We start from the raw sequence: 18511 nt of genomic DNA, 5'->3' as shown, positions 1-18511 counted from the left end.
TCAGAGACCTGTTTAGATGGCCATAGCATGTTCTTCTATTATCAATGGCACATGACTAGCTTATTTCCTGTTGAACGGCTTTGTACACATGGGGCAAATACTACTTAGGCGTGACTTTTTATACGGTACTTATCGTGTTTTAAGATGATCATTTCAGTGTTTATAAATCATACAAGCTTATACTTTTCTGTATTGTCATTCTTCAGTTTTGGTCACCATTATACTGCTGCTTAAAATACGTTGAGTAGTTTTGCCTTAAAATATTCTTTTTTAAAATAGTTTAATAAGGCAGGAGTTACCCTGTCTTTCTCTTCCCTGCGGGTTCAGTGAAATCAACAGAACCGCCTAGAACTAATGCTTTTCTCGGGAGGCGATGTGGACGCATGATGTAATCTCCTCATGCTCACGGGTGTATTCATAGCTTCTACTTCTTCTGGCATCAATTTTGTGATTTATAAGTATGATTTTATTTTATTTATTTATTACTGTATTATTTGATTATTACTATTTTTTCATTTTGGTGAGGGGGAGGTGATTAGGTTTATTTATTTCTAGAGGAGGTACTGGGGATTGAACCCAGGACCTTGTGCCTGCTAAGCACACGCTCTGCCGCTCGAGCTGTCCCCTCCGCCTGTACGTGAGTGGGAGAGCCCCTGGGGAGCAGGCAGGGGAGTGGCCCTGGCGGCGTCAGAGCCGGGCTGGGATGAGCTACAGAGCTGGACAGCGGACTGGATTCCTGCATCAGTGTGGCTCTTACCCTGTGTTTGGCTTTACTCCTTTGATAACTACCTAAGTTTAAAAAGCTAAAGCTCTAAACTCTCATTAGAAACAATGAACAGTACCTGCATGTAAATTAAAAAAGTAAAAAACCAAATATCCAGAATAGATAAACCCAAAGAGAGAGACTGCATATTGGTGGTTCCCAGGGGCCGGGAGGAGGCTGCCCAGAGAGGGAGTGTTCAATGAGTAAGAGGGTTTATTCTGGGCGGTCAGGACCGGCTAGAGACGTAAAGGAGACTCTGAAAGTGGCCTGCGCCCGCGCCCCGACTCCCTACCGTTTGGAGAAGGCGCGAAGGCGCTGTTCTCACACTGCACGCTGCGCGCACGCCAGTGTGCCGGAGAGAGCTGAACGCGGTGCGTGGCGCACTCCCTGCCTCTGCTACGCCCAGCCCTTCCCCTCAGCCGCCGTGCCCCGGCTTTTACACTTAGCATTGACGGCTCCTCGTAGGCCTTCCAGACGTGGATGACACACCTCGCTGCACGGCAGTAGGGGCTCGTACCCCAAGGGGCCGTCGAAGGGGCCGGATGATGCAACCCAGAAATGCAGGAGACGCTGCACTGCACAGAACACCTGAGCTAACGGAAGGCAAGGGAGGGGATGCGGCAGGGAAAGTAAACCCCCCTTTCCTCTCTCCTGTGCACTCGGCCAAGGCATGGCTTTCCCACGCACACCGTCTAAAAGAGACGGGCGCCGAGCAGCAGCGACTGCTAAGCCACCAGCTTTGTCCCCCCACTGCTGGGCTCGCCAGGAAGCGGTGGCCAGTGCAGTAAAGCATCACGGTGCTTTGCTTATTAAGGCTCCTACTGTTGCATTTCACCTTTTCCCCCTCTTTGCTGCCCTGGGTCTGCTCTACCCAAATGAAGCACCAGCAGTTCCTAGTTTCTCAGGAATCCTGGCTAAGAGACGAGCCTTCGCCTGCACACAGAGCGCTCACTTCTTTCTCCTCTGACAAACAAGTCGCTTCTACTTCTATTTGAAGGCAACCCTCCTTGGATACTCAAATCCAACCCCTGTTTGCTCACTTGGGTTCAAGTCCTTGCCTTACTGTTTCCTCTGTGTCCTGCACGTCCCCGCGACGGGGTCTTCCCCATCAGATCACAGACACGCCAGCGCCCCCCACCCTTAAAGCTCCATCCTGCGCCCGCATCGCCCCTGCAGCCACTGCTTACTTTCTCGCCGGCCTTTGTGGCACACTCCTTCAAGTGACTGTCTTCTCCACTCCGTCCTCATCTATTATTGCTTTAACGTCTGCCAGGATTTTGTCCTCAGTCCTTCACTCACAAAAACTGCACATCAATGTCCTTCCTTTCAAAAAATATTCCCCCCAAAGTACCTTGCAAGTCTCAGTCCTGACCTGTTACCCCTTTGGCAAGATTTGGGTTCCGTTGCTCGCTGCCTGCTTTCAGAGACTTCTTTCATTCGGTGCCCAGGACGCCGCCTCCCCTGCCCCTTCCCACCTCAGCGCAGGGCATTCCGGCCGCACGTCTTGACGATGCTCCCGTCTCTCGCTCTACATTTGGGTTTCAGACCTCTTCCCTTCTCCAGCTGCAGCTTCTTCCTGACTTTAAAGCCCACCCATTACCCTGACAGATGCTAACTTCGTGTCTGCAGTTCCAACTTCTCCCCTAAGCTCTGGACTCATGTAATCCACTCCTGGGCACCTGGATGCAGGACAGAAACCTCAAAGGCGTCATGCCTGCACAGGGCCACACACACGGAAACACACATATAGACACATGGACGCACACAGAGACACACACACACACACACACCTGGACTTAAGCATACACACAGGGGCACACACACAAATACACACATGAACAGACACAGGGACACACACACACATATACACAGACGCACACTTACAGACACATGGACAGACACATGCAGACACACACATGGACTCAGATATACATGCAGGGACACACACGGACACACATGTGGACACATGCAGATGCACACATGAACAGACGTGGCCATACACACATTGACACACAGACACCAGCACTTACGTGCACACACACCCCTCCACTCACACCCAGCAGTGCCTGCCCCCCTTCCGGGAGTGGAGAAAGGGGGCCTGGGAGGCCCCCCCAGACGCCCTGGCCGCGCAGCCCCCCGCGCCTGCCGCCAGCAAAGTCCTCCCGGCAGCGTCTTCCCCAGAACCCTAGACCCAGACGTGCCTCATGCTCCACCAGCAGCACCTACGAGAAGCCACCTGAATTCCAGCCAGGACGAGCGCAGCGGCTTTCCAGCTGACCTCTCTTCCTTCTCGCTTCTTAAATCACTGTTCTCATGGCAACCAGGAATATTATTTAAAATACATAACTCACAGCATGTCATTCTTCGTTCACGACTTCCAGAGATTTTCCCCAACTCACACAGGGAAAAAAATTGTTTTAAATGTTATCAGGCTTACAAGGTCCTATGTGACTGGGCCTCTGGCTACCTCTCTGAGTTCACCTGCCAAGTCCCTACTCCCTTAGATCTAGCTTGACGTCTTTGCTGTTCCTCCAACTCCCTAACCTGTGCTCACCCCAGGACCTTTGCACCGGCTGCTGCAGCTGTCTAGGATGCTCTTCCCCAGGACCCTCACAGCCTGCTCCTTCACGACACGCAGATCTCTGCTGGTATCTAAGGTCCATCTCCCTTCAGGCTGTTTGATGTCCCTTCACAGCACTTAGCGCCAACTGCCAACTTCCTACGCATTCACCTACTGTCTGCCTTTCCCACTAGAAAACGAGGTCCACAGAGGCCGTGACAGTGTGCTATTCATCCGGCACCCCAGCACTGTATCTAAACCACTTGTCCTTTTTGTGTGTGTTTAAAATGTCATCTTACTTTAGGAACTTGAGGTTTCTCCCCACTGTTGTAGAGTTTATCTTAAATACTGTGGTGCTGGATTTCCACACATACTTCAGCATTTGGGACCACGAGCTCACCGTTCAGACATCTCCTTCTGTGTGGGTTCGTGCGTTCTGTGGACCACGGAAGCGTCCACGGAAGTCGCTTTCCTTGTTGCTTCTGTCAAACTGTTACCAGTGTTGCAGGTTCCAAACCAGTAACATCTAATGCATCAGTTTGGGTCTACACCCCTCTGCAGTTCAGACCAGGCCTCTCTGATTGCTGTAGTTGGATCGCTTTTGCCCTGGGGTCCGGCTGGAGCAGTGCTTCTCTGTTTTCTTCAGGCCAGGAAGTGGAGATGTTTCCCAGCCGCCACATTTCCCAGGCCCCTGGCTTCGTCAGCTGCCCTCCCACCCCCCGCAGGGCCAGCAGCCGAGGTCCATCCCTCAGAGACGTCAGCCCCTCTGGCGCACCTCCTGCCCGTTTTCCTGCACATCCTCTGCCCTCACAGCCTTCTTGCCTCCATGCAGCCCATCGTTCCTCTGGAAGATGGAGCCAGTCCTTTCTTCATGTCCAAGCTTGGCTACATATTTGATTTCTTTAAAAAATGCATTTCACCTGCTGTTTCATGTGCTTGAAGTGGGAGGGGCTTCCCGGAGTAGCTCAGCGCAGTCTGGCCTGGAAGCCCCTCGCGCCATCTGAGAACACCTGGGGCAGCGTCGGAGGCTCAGGGGTTCCCAGGGACGGCGGCCGCTGACGCGCAGGCGGTGCAGCAGGTGGGGCTGCGGTGACCGCGCGCAGAGGCAGCTGGCACCAGGAAGCGCGGCCGGCTGCCCAAGAAGAGTTCCGGACGCTGGGCCGACTTCCTGTGCCTGCCGTAGCAAGCGAGCACGCGCTTGGCCATTGAAACAGCGCGCGCTCACTCCCTCACTATTCTGGAGGCCAGAAGTCAGGCATCAGTGTCACCGGGCTGCCGTCAGGGTGCTGGCAGGGCCACGCTCCTTCCAGAGACTCTTGGGGAGAACCTGCTCCGGGCCCCTTCCAGCTTCCGGTGGACGTCAGCAGTCCCTGGCCTGGGGTGGCGTCACTCCCACCTTCAAAGCCAAACCTTTAAATCTCTCTCTGGTCTGTCGTTCCATAACCCTCTGTCCGTGTGTCCCGTCTCCCTCTGCCTCTTCCACACGAGGATCCACGTGATGGCATTCAGGGGCCACTGGGTCATCCAGGATACCTCCTCATCTCAAGACTCTTAACTGTAAAAACCCACCCCTGTTTTGCTGTTTCTGTTTCTGTTTGAGGGCGGATTCGCAGACTGCAGGAGTTGGAAGGTGAATATCATTTCTGTCATTCAGGGGGGACCACTGCTCAATCCAGCACAGGCCGTGATGATAGTGGCAAACCAGAAAAGGCACCCCTTCCTCCTGGCATCCTTAAAGGGGCGGTTTCAGAGGGAGCAGCAGAAACGCTCGAAAGCCTGTCAGCCGAGACCAGGAGAGCCGGTCTAGAGGGGGGAGGTGAGGACGAGGTGAGTCCAGTCACGGCTGGGAACCTTCATCAGAAAGATGACAGTTTCGAGATGATCCCGTTCCCGGAGGGTCCCAGGGAGAGGACTGAGGACGAGAAGGTGTGGTGCTGCCTCTGACACCCCCAGTTCTCCGCAGCTCAGCTGAGCTGTAGGCGACGGAATTTACTTCGTAATCAAACCGCCCGTGTGTCTGAGTGGCTGTGGAATAAAACCACAAACTGGCTGTGTCACAGTCCCCGTCCCCAGCAATTCCAGGAGCATGAAGAGCACACGGATCTGGAGGGACGGGGTCAGACCAAGATCGACACCCTCATTTCAAGCTCACCAGGGTCAACCACAGGGCCATGAAAGTCCCTCAAAATAAATTGGAGCCTTTTCTACAGGGAGAGTGTATTTCCTAAATTTGGGGAGGGGCAGGGGGGAAGACCCTGACCCACAGGGGTCATGTAAAAAGAAGGGTGGGGCTGCACAGAGTTCAATAAACTAAGAAGCTCATCTGGGGCAGAGAACAGTACGAGCGCTCGCTCACATCGATTTAGAGTCGAGCGCTGTTCTCTCTTCAAAACTCAGCCCAGCAGGGGGGCCCCAGAAGGCGAAGGTGGTCAGAGAGAAGACAGGGATCTTCCCACAAGGGCATTAAGTTTTCCGAGACTCAGCGTCAAGACTAGACAAGCTGCCCGTTAGATGTGAGGACCCAAATGACGGCCTGGCTTTCTTCTAACGACGGAACGGGCGGCAGCACACCCCGCACCTCCCGCTCAGCGTGACCTGGGACTACACCCTACCCCTCACAGAGTCACAAGGTGAGCAGAGCTCATCATTCTAAAATGCAAATAATCCCAGAGAGAAAAGGCACCCTGGTCACTGCAGACCTCAGTGGGAGCACCTCCCATCAACCAACCCCACGCCTTCTGTGCTCCAGCCTCGGGAGGGAGGCGTAAATAACTCTCGATAGGGGGTCCCCTGCTCTCTGCTCATATCCAGCTAACTGCCTGCTCTGACAAGAGGGGCGCAAGGGCCAGCCTGGGTCTCTGGGTCTTAGTTCCATTGTCTGGAAGGTTTTGGGGGCCGGGAAACAAGAGAAGGGCGCCTGGCCACCTGCTCCTTAACTGCATCTCAGTGGCCTCAGGCCTGGGGAAAAAGGGTCCTTAACGTCTCCTCCGGCTCCTGCTCCCTCTTCGAGGTGGGGTCCCCCCCCAAACCTGGAGAGCAGAGCTGTGTCTTATTTAGGGCCCTCACGGGGGCCCAGCACAGGGGGCTCCACACAGACGGCAGGGAAACAGGCGCCCAGAGAAGGCACAGTCTTGACCCCTCTTGCATCCGGGGGGGACAGTCGGAGGGTGTCATCTGTGCTCAGGCACCTTGCCAGGCGCTCACACAGAATTTGCATTTGTGAATTCTTCAACAGCCCCGTGCCGAGGCTGTGATTCTTAATTCCACGGGTAACGAAACTGAGCACAGAGAAGCGAAGCGAGGTTGCAGGGCAATGGAGAGTGTTAGCGTCCGAATTCCCGTCCTGTGGCTCCAAGCTGGGTGTCCCCCGCCCGCCCCCGGGTCCCCGGAGGCCCTCCGTGCACCCAGGGCTCCAGCGGCACCAGCGTGGCTTTGCACAGAGGGAGGGCAAGGAGGAAGACCTACGGAGTCTTCAGAACGCAGCCTGTTCCAGGTACAGGTAGAGGAAAGGGGCCAGCTGACCTGCGCGCTGGGTCCACGTGGGATTTGGAGGGAGCGATGGGCGGGGCTGACCCGGGGAGGGCGGGGCTGACCCGGGGAGGGCGGGGCTAGCCCGGGGAGGGCGGGGCTAGCACGGGAGGGCGGGGCTGACCCCCGGAGGCCTGTGTCCTGAAGCAGGTGACATTTGGGCCGCCCGGCCAGCAGCCTGCAGTGCAGCGCGGGCTCAGTGGCAGCAGCGCTGCTCCCTCCGGGGAGGGGGTGTCGGTAAGTCCCCCGGCGGCTGCGGAGCCGGTGTGCCGCGAGTGCCCCCCGGTGGCCAGAGGGAGAACTGGAGCCCTCGCAGGCGTTGGGGCGCCCTTCGCCACGAGCAGGTGCTGCAGGGCGACTCCCCCAAGCCCAAATTTTGAACCGGCCCCTTTGTTCAGAAGAACAAATAACTGAGCAGATGTCCCGGCCCAGCGCAAGGGGCTTGCTCTTATGTCTCTCCTTCCGCAGCGGGGCCTCTGGCCCTGGGCTCCTCCTGGGGTCTCAAGGGCCCTGGGGTCCATGCAAGGCGGCCCGTCCCTCAGCCCCTCCTTCCCTCCGGGTGAAGGGCCCGGGCTGGGAGTCAGCGTGTGGGCTGGGGGTGTCGGGGGCTTTGCTGTCGCTTTGTTTTATTGGGCAAGTTTTTCTCTGGATTTCAGTTTCTCCATCTGCAAAACAAGCCCTGGATGGTGTTGGGGTCGGCCTGGGGGTCAGGTGTGGGTTGCTCCCTCCTGGGCCCTGGCCCCTCCCTGTGGCCCCTCATTCTGTCCCTCCCCGTGGGGAGTCAGGAGGAATGTGGGTGCTTTAAGGGGGAAGAGAGTTTATGGAGATTAGAGGACGGAGGAGATGGTTACTGAGGGGTTGGTCACTGAGGCTCCTCCCACTGCAGCCTTTGAGCCCATGCAAGAACATTCACCCCTGCCCAGAGATGAGCAGTTCTCCTGTTCCTTTAATTCAATCAACACATAGTTGTTTAGCGGCTGTTGTGTGCCGAGTGGTGTGCTGCCCCCAGTCCTCCCCGCCCGCTGCCTAGTAACTGGGGGAAGACACACACTTGCATCTTAGTGACCGTAATGCGGGATTACATCTCTGCTCTGCGCGCATCTCTGTAAAACTGCCTGTATATGAGACAAGGCCCGGAGAGAAACAGAAAACAAAAAATATAAGACAAGAGTTGATTTGATGGCATGTTGGAAGGTGGGAGTGGGCAGCTTTTATTGTTATAACGTTGTCCATGAGACACACACGGACTCTCACAAGGATGTGGAGACAGAAGGCGGGGAGAGACGCAGGGCACCGCAAGCCTGGGGGCCACAGCGTCACTCTCGTGACGGCGTCTAGAAAGTCCTGGCACAGAGGCCACTTCCACACCAGCACTAAAGGTGGCCGTCCGTACATCCAGGGAGGTGGGCTGTGGGGTAAAAAAGTTAATAAACAGATTCATTCGTTCAATCAGTCAGTCAGTGATTCACGGCTAAAGATACACAGACAATTAATACACATTTCATGCCCTGCAGGAAAACACAAGGAGAACAAACACAGAAGAGTCCAGAAATGTTCTTTATCAGGTGAACACAGCCCAAGAGAAGTGTTTTCTTAATTAGCCACTAATGACAGCTTCCCATCTTCTCTGCGCTGTTTGTAAGCGACCTGTCAGTTTCGAGCGGTATTAGTGCTACTGTCAGTGTTCACTCTGGGTCTGCGGGTCCTTCTGGGAGGGGGGAGGGGAGGAGACAGGGAGGACGTGGCAGGGAGGAGTGTGTTTTAAATGGATCAGGATTATACCAATTGGAAGACAGAGCCCTGAAATAGAGCTTGTGAAAACTTGGAACAAAACCGTAACATCTGAATCAATCCTGAACTCACCCAGGACAGCAGCGGCCTCCCCGGTTCCCATCCCAGGGCTAAGCATGTGTGTCCTCCGTGAATGCACGCTGGTCCCCGCTGCGCCCCATGCTGAGCTGACGCCAGGCGGCGTCTACCCAGGACCCAGACACACATGCAATCTCTTCCCCCCCCACACGCACCCCGACTGGCTTGTGCTACAGAAGCAAGGTCAACGCTGGAGGAAGGGGCTGGGGGGCAGGGCTGGTCCCACGGACAGACACGGGGGGTCAGATCGGACAGCACCCTCTCCCCGCCTCTGGTTAAACGAGGGGGCCGCCTGGGGGAGACACACCCAAACCCTTGCCTGCATCACTGACCCCTGACACGGAGGGGAAGTTCGCAGCGGGAGCGGGCCGCACTGGATGGAGGAGGGTCCGCTGACCCTTGCCAAGGGGACGGCCACTTGCTGGCTGGCCAACTTCTGCCTCACGGGCAGGTCTTCAAGGACTGGGCAGTGGCTGGATGAGCTCTCGAGACCCTGGTCTGCACCACGCTCGGCTTGCTTTGGGCTGACACACGATTTGGTTCGTGTGTCAAAAACGAACAAACAACCCCAAATTTTACCCCCCCACCATCACAGTCTCACTCTCCAAAACGCTCTAGCTTATGTTCATGTGAATAAAACGCCCCCTCGCCCTGGCCCCACGCCTCACAGTAACACCAAGCGCTTCTAGGAAACAAGAGTCTCTCGTAAGAAACATCATGGAGAGCCATGGACTTTTTGTTTGTGTGAGTCTTTCGGACCAAGCTGCCATCTTTAATATTATTTTCTGAAGCTCCACGCAAAAGCAGAGTTTCTGTAAAGTGAATGAAGACATTTAGTGCTGAAGAATTTGATAAAAATCAGACTGTTTTCCCCTTGAAAGAATGTATTGCAGCTCAGAGCAAACAAGACAGGCAGCCAGACAGCCTCAGCCGAGCTCTGTTCACCCCGTTTTCTGAACACTTTATCTGCCCCTAAAATCGAGCACAGAGAAGCGGATGTGGGCGGGGCCCGGGGCGCGAGGGGTGCCCGCTCTTCTCTTCCGCGGCGGGCTCTGGGGGTGGAGGAGAACCCTGGTCAATAGACAGATATATTGACTTGTTATTATTTAAAGTTGTTTAACCAGGTAGAGACAAACGAAAGCTTTCAGCAGCTGAACTATCACACAAATCACAATTAAGGTGGCATATGTGTTTGGAAGACGGAAAATCAATTCCTGCGAAGATAATGTTTTAGTCTCGATTTGAACTTGAAAACAGAAGTAAATTTTTCACAGCAACAGCTGGGCTGGTTCCATCCAGGAGGCTCTCTATTAACTGCACGGGAAGGGCCTTTATTGCCTCTTCTAATGGCTTCCTCTGCGCTTTTGTCTTCATCGAAAAAGCCAAATTGATTGCGGCGCTGCTGTTTACTGACGTGGCGCCCCCCTCACCCCAGAGTGTGGGCGCCCGGGGGGGCCCTCGTGCAGGAGGGGAGCTGTGGACCCGGGGCTGCCGGTGGGACCTGGGTGGGGAGCTGGGGGTCTGGCCTCAGCTTCACTTCACAGGTCATGGTTCCTGGGCTGACTGGGTGCGAAAGCCGGTGCAGGAGCGGGGGCGCTTCTGCATCTAAAGTCATTTCTGGGCTTTAATCGCCCTCCAGACCTTCCCCCAGTGGGACGTGACCTCTGAGGTCTGTGCATCGCCATTTAACATTTTGGTCACAAGTGTGTGTGTGCACGCGTGTGTGTACGCGTGCGTGTGTGTGTGGTGTGTGTGTGTGGTGTGTGTGTGTGAGGGTGTGTGTGCGTGTGGGGGGGCACCCTCCTAATTCTATGCCACACTCCCTGGCAGCAGGGACCACATTTAATGCCAGTAGAGTCTTCATTGGACTTAATGAGAAGCTGACACCCAGGACGGGCTCTTAGAAAGGGGGCCAAGATGTGGGGGACCCACTGGCCCAGAGGCCTGGGTCTGACCCCCCCATCGCATCACTGTCCTCAGTCCTGTTCCTGAGGGCCCTCGGGAAGTGCAGCCAGTTTAAGGTTTGCCTCCTGCTGACGCCTCCCTGTTGAGACCTGAGGGTGCAGTGTGGGCTGGGTGGAAGTGAGGGGGGCACAGGGTTTGCCCATGACGGAGAGGAAAGGTATGGCGAGGAAGTCCAAGTGCGGCCTCCCAGGGCAGGAGGGGGGGCGAGACGCTGTGGTGCTGGAGGGAGGGCGGAGCGGGGCAGCAGAGGGAAGGGGGCCTGGATCCCTGTGTCCCGCCCGGCTGCTGACCAGCTGGGAGACCCAGGGCACGCTCCCGGCCTCTGGGTTGAGGTGCTGTGTCTGAAAACTGTGAACAGTGAAACCCAAGCGTCTCAGAAAACGGACACGAATATAAACGCAAGGGTAGCCTTGCCCCTGAAGAGAAGCAAGCAAGCAAACAACTGAAACAAGGGGGAAAAGAAAGAAAATGAGCAGAGGCCAGCTGTTTGGTCCAGACCCGCTTCCTTTCAGACGGAAGTGAGCAGGCAGATCCCGCGGGTCGTCCCCGCTCAGCACCGCATTCATTACCTTTCGTCTCTGTACGACCCTCTCCAACCCAGGCCCCCCCGCGCCCACGCAGCCCACAGCCGCGGGCCCCGCCGCCCCGGCTCTCCCCGGCCTGCGGGTGACGACCGTCCTCCCTTCCGCCCCGTCCGGGGAGTCTCCCACGGCCCCGCTCTGCGGGCTGCTCTGACCGTGCTGTTCCTCAGCTCAGGAGGCCCAGATGCACTGACTCCACGGTCACCGAGCTTTAGCACATGCCAGGCCCTGCTGTCGGTGTCCGAGATACAGGGAGCGCAGAGACGGCCCGCTGTCCTTGGCTGGGGGCGGTAGAGGAAGACAGAGGGTTGAGATGAGGAGACGGGGAAGAGAAATGCTCACGCGGACACTTATTTGCATTTGAAGGCGATGGTTCCCAGCCCCGAGTGGAGTCGGGTTTGGCTGAATAGAGTCCATGTCTCATCAGCCGTAACCTGTCTTCCTGGGCTGTGACCTCTGGTGATGTGTCTTGTTTCATCCAAACCAGAGAACAAAGAGAAGCCACTTGGTCCTATCCGTGTGCTTCTCTGCTGTGTCCTGGGAGCCTGGAATTCAGCTCTTTCCTCTTGTGGGTTTTCTGTAGGCTCGATGGGTCCCCTGCTGTGTGTGGCTTCTCCGAGGCTCTCAGACTTGTGCCTGGTTTAGGGTCAGACACAAATAAGCCAACACTACCGGGGGCTTGTTCATCAACAGCAAAGGGGACAGGGTCAGCCTAGAGGGCACATCCTCTAGACCTGACCCTTGGGGCCAGGAAAGTGTCTGGGGACTTGGTGCCATTTTTGTTCAAGAGATGCAAACTCCACCTTCCCTTCTGGAAGCTCACGAAGAAGGCAGACTTGCACAGGCTTCGTGACCTGCTCTCGTGTTGGGTAAATAGAGCCCCGGGGAAAGGGGGGCCTCGGGGCTGAGCTGGATGAGCACACAATGTCGCATCCGTGTGGCCACGATGGAGGTGGATTCCAGCCCCACCAACCTCCATCACGTTTAGGTTGTGTGAATATGACGTGAATTTTTTAGTGTATGTGGAAGCTCTGAACTCCACTGTGGTTTCCGTAAACACCGAAGTCAGCAGCGTTTGGCCCTTACTCTCCGCCTGAGCCCTGCCCGCGTCCACCCCTGCACACGCGTCACAGCTATCGTAACGCTCTTGTGCAAGGGGTAGGCTCGCTCGAGCGTCCCTGCGGACGTCCCTGCGCTCAGACAAAACGCACATGCACGCGACAGGACTATTCATCGCCCCGGCCCCCTCCATGTCTTGTCTGACTCCCCTCCTCAGCCATTTCAAGTTTCTCGAGGTGGGAATTCAGGAGAAGGAGAGGGGCAGGTGGAGGAAACCGCCGAGGCTGCCCACGGCCCAGAGATCAGGGCCACCAAGAGCGGAGCAGCGACCACGCAGACCTCTGCCAGCAGCTCCACAAGGAAGTGACATCACAGAGGACACGTCTGGCTGGCAAACTGACTGGGCACCAGAGCAAGCATCACCGCACAGGGAGGAAGACGCAAAATGGGAGGATCACAGACAGGGACATCTGGGCAGCCTGCGTGGCACCGAGATGGAGACACCCTCACCGAGAGCAGACCCGGGCCTTTGGTCCGAGGGCCTCCGACGCGTCCCTTTGCCGCCCGAGCTGCTCTGCCGCCACATCAGCTGGCTCCCCTGAGACCTTCACCCACGAAGAGACAGAAACTGGAGTGGTTTGGTCTCGTAACTGGAGCCACGCCAAGAGTGAGAAAGGAAGCAGGCTCCGTGGGCGCCAGCCCACATCCTTCCTCAGGGCCAGCCAGCCCAGAAAGCCCCCCGCCCCGCGGGGTCCAGGCGCCGGGGCTCAGGGCACCCTCCCTGCTTCTGCAGGTGGCTTGCTTCCAGGCCAGTGACCACGCGGAGGCCTCGGGAAAGGGGAGAAGGAGGTGGGTGTGACAACACTGAGGGGCCGGGAACGTGCTTCGTTCCCCGTGACCCTGACGACAAGTGTGAGAACACGGCGTTTAAGCAGAGCCGTTCCTCACGCTGCGTCCTCTAGGCCATCCGGTGGGGTAGGCGTGGGGGTGGTTTGGAAAAGGGCACAGACAGAGCAGAGGGAGACGGAACTGCCCTCGCTGCGTGGCCACCTCCCTGTGCCGGGCATCCCCTGGCGCTTGCCTGTCCTTCCCACCACACCTGCCCGGCCCCACAGTCGTCGATACAACCTTGTAGACTAGGAGGCCGTGGCTGTGGGGGACTTTGCTGTAAACTCACGGGCACAACTGTAAGTGGCACAACTCAGTTCTCCCAGCTTGCAGATCCGGCCGCCTCCCCTCAGCGCATCACACCCCCAGGCTCACTGCGGCTGAGTGTGGACACGTACTGATGGCCACCCGTGAGACTCAGCCGGACACCATCGGCTCACTTCCTGCGGAGATTCAGCCCTCCCTAGCTCTGGAAGGGCCTCTCTGGGATCATTCGGGGAAAATGAACAGAGCCAGACGTGCAGCTGTAGTCCTGGTCGTTCAAGCGGAGTGAACGCCTCTTAGTCGGAAGTAGCTCTCTGATGAGAGCTGGAAGCTTACGAACCTTCCTGAAATTAGTTCACAAGCAAGTGAGCATCAAACAATACGGTGAAAAGGCAAAGAGGACTTGCCTTCTCTCCCTCATGGAGCAGATGAACTCTCAGTGCCCGGCGATTCCTCAGCATCAGAGCTGAGACTGTCCAATCCCTCCTGGGCGGTGGGGCAGCGGTGCCAGTCCCGTCCCACTTGAATCACATGTCCCTTCCTGACTGCCTAGTCGAGGACCACTCCCTACCCTTCCATCACAACAAGCGCCAGAGGCAATAACTTTGCGTAACAAAATCAAGACTCAGAGGAAATGGAGGGTGAGAGATGAACCGCAGATGATCCAAGGAGCTCGACGTCCCCTGCAATTGAATGGGCGGCAGAGGAAGGAAATCAGGCGCCCCCTGCAGATGACGTGATGCAATTAGATGACTCAGGAAAGTGCTGACGGTGCTTAAAGCCGCTCCGCCTGGACGTTCTCAGGATGTTTGCAAATGAGTAAATCAAAAACTGGATGGGACCTCATCGTCCGCCAGGGCTTTCAGAACCGTGGAATCATCTCGTCTTCTCCCCAGTTGGTGAACGAACTCAAAAACCTGGAATATTCCTCATATTTCACATCCTCCGTTACCCTAGGCTTCTTTCTAGTCCTTCTCATTTGATTACCCCCTAAAACTCACCCCGACTTGCTTGCTTCTTGTTAATCCTTATCATTTCTCACCCGAATTGTTGAAATTACCCCTAACTTGCTTCTCTCTCGCCAGCTTGACCAGTACCCATTAGCCCACCCTCCTGCCGTGGTCATCTTTCTAAATTGCAAATACGATCCAGCCACGCTTTGATCACATCCTCCTGTGCCTCCCCGTCTCCTTCAGGACGAGTCCCACATCTCAGCGCCGCTGTGAAGATGTCAAGCCTTGGCCCCCGCCCCCTGCCCTCACCTCGCCTCTCTCGGGATCATCCGCACTCAGACGTTCTTGACCTCGAGGTGCTTCTCACGCCTGTCTGGGTTCCTCAGGGGCGAGCACCTGCCATGGTTTAGTTGTTCGCCTGCCTTTTCCTGGCTGGTTCCTTCCGCTCCTTCAAGGTGAGTCTTGCTCAGGCATCGCATCTTCTGGAAGAGCATCCTGAGCCCTGCTGCTTGGCTCTGTGCCCCCCACCCGGGCCCCTCCAGCCCGTGGACAGCATCTCCCATGTTGTGCTGTCATTTTAAATCCTCCACCAGACTGGGGTTTTCCCGGACAGTCGCTCTGCCGCTCATGTTTGTAATCCCAAGAACTTGTCATGTATTAGCCATCGATACTTCATTAGTAAGTGGAAAAGTAAGTTCTTCTCTGTTTTTCCAGCATTCCTGCGGAGTTCTACCAAAAATCTTCCCACTTTCCAACCTTGTGTCCTTGCATAACCCAATACACAAAGATGTATTTCTTCTTTTTAAACATCAATAAAGACATAACATATGAAATATATATTTTTTAAATTTTTTGAAGGAGGCAAACACAGTTGAGATTTTATCTTATAGAATTTCATGTAAGTGAGGACTTTGAGGGGATGCTGAGGGAAGAAGGAAAAAGCCAACTAATGTTTATTTTGCAACTAACATGTGCCAGGCAGTACGTCACACATCTTTACCTGTTCACGCCTAGTAATTCTCATGGTCAGTTCTCTCTGGCGCGTTATTACCGCTGTGCTAATGAAGCTGAGACTGAAGTTCAGAGAGGCTGTCGTACTATGTCTCTGAAGACAGAATGGTTAGTTTGAGAACTTTAAGTAGAAGGAAGTATGTCTTATAGGACATAGCAAATAATGGAGAGATAAAAACCTGAAACATTCATATTTTGAAATAAAAGGTGTTTAAAATAAACACTTAAATGCAAATAAGCCATGTATTTCATCTTAAACTCCAGAGTTTTAAGCAAGTCTTAACTGGAGAAATTCAATTTAGAGGACACCGTTCAGCAGGCCCACGCTTCAGTTCTGCTGCTCAGCCTTCCAGTCTCATCTCCGCCCCTGGTCCCAGTCACTGCCTCCTCTTCCCTCATCAGAAAGGCTTACGGAGCTTTGAGAGCCAATGAGAGATGCTCAGTGATCTCCCCAAAAAACTTCCTGGTCTGACCGGATTTGACGTCCTAGATGGCATGCGGTCCCTCCAGGAGGCCTGTCTGGGTCAGCTGGTATCACCGAGTGCAGAAGGCGGCCCTTTGGACATTTCCAGTTTTAACTCTTTCATGGTGCTCATTCCTCCAACAATATTTACTCACCCTACCGGTTAATAATTGAACGTGGAATGTGCCGTGGCCCTGGTGCCTCAGTTATTTGTGTAGTGATCTATCTTTTCACTATGTCTGCCACCTAAATTAGCTGTCTACACCCCAGCCTTTCGCCCTCGAGCAGGGGCAGGGGAAGAAGCTGCTTAATTAGCTCCCAATATTTGCTCTCTCTGCAGCCAGTTTCTTACATCTCTATCCTAAGAGTTGCAAGAGAATACTGTATTTTTTTTTCTTTTTATACAGTTGTTTCCCATCTTAGATATGAGATCCTTATGAGAGTTCCTCTCTAAACTCAATGCATGAGTGAATGAATAAAGGAATAGATGGGAAAACATGGCAAGGAAAAAAAAGATTTCCTAATGAACGGAAGACAGCACTAACGGAAGGTGGCATCCTTTATAGCTTGAGGGTGTTGGTTTTTAAAACTGATCATAGGATTTGGTTCCAGTTAGTCTCATTCCCTAGTCGTCATCAAAATAAGTAATTTATTCAACAGAATATCAAACAGAAAGGAAGGAACGGTTGCCGGTTGAGGTCCCTCCTGCCTGTTTCCTCAGTCACTTGTGCTCATTGCATGGCTGCCTTCCTAGTGTCAGAAAGTTGAACATCAGCACCTTCTCTGGGCATTTCCACCACACCCCCAATTCTCCGTCCTCTGCCTACAGCAGTACATCCTGGTAGGAAGGAGTAGGTCCCTAACAGGTTTCCAAAAGCACTTCTCTATGTGTATGTTTTAATGGGGTGCATTTTGGGCAAAGATAATGAAAATGCACCCAGTCATTTAGCTGCCATGCTTAAGAATAACTAGATAAGCCTCCCCTGAAGAATGGAAAGATAACAGCAAAGATTTTCATTACCCTGAAGTGGTTTGGTAAATAAGGAGTCTGACAAAGGCTGGTTGGCGGATGCTTGCTGGATGGGTTGACAGGTGAAGAATGGATAGATGGTTTAAATAAATAGGTGGGGAATAGTCATATGAGGGAGGTGCATGAGTGAATAGATGGAATGAGGGGTGGATAAATGGGGAAATAATACGTGGATGAATAGGTGAGTGGTGAGCTGATGGAGAAATAAATTGGTACATTGATGATTGATGGAGCTGAGAGGCCAGACGACGCGGAAGACCGATAAACGCCCGTGCCAGCAGGCGAGCAGATGGATGGGCGAGTGCTGCGGTGTGAACAGGAGCGGGACAGGGTCAGGCGGGGATGCGGAGAGGATGATTAAACGGAAGAAGGGAAAAGGGGAGGGTAGCAGGGAGTACCAGCGGCATTAAGATGTGAGACTGGAAATCCGTTTCCTCGACAAGTCATGATTTTACAATGAGTGTGAGGAAATTGGAAACTCTCAATCACTGGTTCCTACCGCGTCCATGGTATTTTAATTTACAAAGAACACGATCTAGTCTATCCAGTTATCTGTGCTCCATCCCCTGTGGGGGAAACAGAGTCACGAAAGACCAGAGATTAGCCCTCGTCTACCCAGGAAGCCGTTCGAAACGAGCCTCATCACTCGAGCTCCGGGTCTTGGCCAGGGAAGCGGTTCAGTCAAATGGAGAATCTTGACCCACTTCCCGCTGCGTCCCCAAATCGTAACAGTCACGGACCTAAGCTTTATTCGGGGCAGTCTTGAGGAACCCAGTGGTTGAAAAAGAAACAAAAATTGCCCAGAGTTTTGACAGAACACACTGAGGGGTGTAAATTCACCAGTGGTAGCGCTGAGGAAACAAAGACTAGCAGGGCCAGTCCGGTCCCAGGCCACACGTCTATTCAATAGCAGCCGACGCACACACGGTTGGTGAGAAGCTGGGTTCCACGAAAGTGGTCAATACCCGTTCCTCCAGCGAGCATACGAATGTGCGACGAAGGTGGAGGAGATGGAGCTTTACTGAACGAGAAAGGTGTCCTGGGAAAGGCAATCAGAGGAACGGAGCCGGCTCCCCAGTCTCCTCCTCATGCTATTACCCGAGGAGCTCACAGGAAGGCTGAGACAGAGAACAGTGACTGCCTGTGGTTCTGTTGCCCTGTGAGTGCCACAGTAAACCTAAGACGGAGAGCGATTAACCTAACGGCCCTATTACCCTGTGTGTCTGACAGTGGACCTAAGACAGAGGAGAACTGATCCAATGGTTCCATTGCCCTACGAGCACGCCAGTAAACTAAGCCGGAGAAGAGTTAATCCAAAGGCATACACTGTAAAGAACAAACGGAGAGCACAGTCACTGTATTTTCTCTGGCTTACTCTTGCCCAAGTGGTGCTTAACTCAGCCGGGTCAGGCCGCAGGAACTGCCAAGGAAAGCCCAGACTGAGCAGTACCTGGTCATCCTTCTCCTGAAACTTCTCTCCTGATTTCACTTCAGCCTAGGTCAACAAATAATTTAGACTTCGAGGCTGCAGCTGCATTTTATATCATCTGCACTTTATATTACTTGTAAATGGCATA

The 18511-nt window shown here is 54.3% G+C and overlaps 1 protein-coding gene across 2 annotated transcripts in view; it reads right to left on the bottom strand.

Moving 5' to 3' along the window:
* Positions 1–601: 601 nt before the first annotated feature.
* Positions 602–18511, bottom strand: part of OPCML (opioid binding protein/cell adhesion molecule like) — an 872021-nt gene continuing 854111 nt past the window's right edge. The window contains exons 10-11 of one of the 2 annotated variants that reach the window (XR_004316937.1): positions 16257–16260; positions 602–612 (exon numbers count right to left, since the gene is read on the bottom strand). The gene's annotated coding sequence lies outside the window, so the exon portion shown is untranslated. Of the gene's footprint in view, positions 613–15044; positions 15055–16256; positions 16261–18511 lie in introns of those variants that run through there. The other variant, XR_004316938.1, reaches the window with a different exon arrangement.

Source organism: Camelus ferus, chromosome 33, assembly GCF_009834535.1.
Source record: "Camelus ferus isolate YT-003-E chromosome 33, BCGSAC_Cfer_1.0, whole genome shotgun sequence".
In the NCBI taxonomy this organism is placed as follows: domain Eukaryota; kingdom Metazoa; phylum Chordata; class Mammalia; order Artiodactyla; family Camelidae; genus Camelus; species Camelus ferus.
Note: the sequence above shows the minus strand (reverse complement) of the source record. Positions and strands in the feature narration are given on the sequence as shown.